Source organism: Poecilia latipinna, unplaced genomic scaffold, assembly GCF_001443285.1.
Source record: "Poecilia latipinna isolate Pla-1442-1.1 unplaced genomic scaffold, P_latipinna-1.0 Scaffold112, whole genome shotgun sequence".
Taxonomy (NCBI): domain Eukaryota; kingdom Metazoa; phylum Chordata; class Actinopteri; order Cyprinodontiformes; family Poeciliidae; genus Poecilia; species Poecilia latipinna.
This window is the reverse complement of record NW_015112728.1, coordinates 266,271-267,467: the sequence shown is the minus strand read 5'-3', so window position 1 is coordinate 267,467 and position 1,197 is coordinate 266,271.

Below are 1,197 nucleotides of genomic sequence, written 5' to 3'. Positions count from 1 at the left end.
GACTGGTTTGGGAAGCTGATTGTAGATTTAAGTAGGAGGAAAATCAAAGACAAACATTGCACGTTATGAATGAGTGTGTGGTTGTGCAGCTCATTTCTGCTGCCAAACCTTAATGCACTGCTCACTTCTAATCCCGGTGGTTGAATTCTCTTTAGTTCTCTCTTTGTATCTGATCCAGAAACACGGAAGAAATGCTGTAATGGAAGAGCGAGAACATGTCCTGACCCCCCCCCCACCCCCACAGCTGAAGTGTGATCATATCCACATACATCAGCCTTTGACCTTTGAGGGACACACATGAGGAATGTCGAGGAATATCACGAAATCCCTCTTCACTCTAAAAGCTAATAATGGATAAGTGGGATACGCAACACAAACAAATAACGCCGTTCCTGGTGAACCTGGGCATGTTGGGTTCTGTTGCTCTCATTGGTGATATTTATCTAGGAAGGAGAAGGCTGAGTGTTTTTGTTGCCGCCTCCCTGCAGGTCCCCAGAGCTCTCAGATCTCCTCTCGCGTCTCCTGTGTGGATAAGTGCTGGCTGCAGAGGCAACGCTGCTCTTTGATATTTCACTCCTAATTTGAATCAGTGGTCGCTTTATTTGACAATGCCAGGTAATTACCTGGGTATAGCCTCGCTCGGACGGGTGAACTCCTGCAGAACCAGAAAGCAGGGAGTGGATGAAGGAGATGAGGGGAGGAGAGGAGAAGAAGAGGGAGAGCTATCTGGATATCAGATGGAACATGGATAACATAAGCAGGAAAAAAAAAACAGGGGTACAAAAACAAACAAAACTTATATGCATTTGTTTACATGCGTTGTATCCTGCAGGTATCGTGAGTAAGAGGTTTTGCTTAGCAAGTCGAGTGTGTTAGCAGAGAATTCCTCAGTGGTTTTTCTGTGTCATGCTGTGAAGCAGAGCAAACATGAGGTCACACAGGGAAAGTTACACAGATGAATGTGGAAGGGAGGACATGGTGCACATAATCCAAATTAATAGGTTTTGTCTCTTAGGCTGGGTCATTTGATTACGTGTAGGCATGTATGTGTGTGTGTGTGTGTGTGTGTTTGTGGTTGGGTGGGTGGGTGAGTCCCCTGGTGTGTGTGTGTGTGTGTGTGTGTGTGTGTGTGTGTGCGTGTGTGTGTGTGTGCGCGTGTGTTTGTGTGAGAGAGAGAGAGAGAGAGGGGAGTCATTG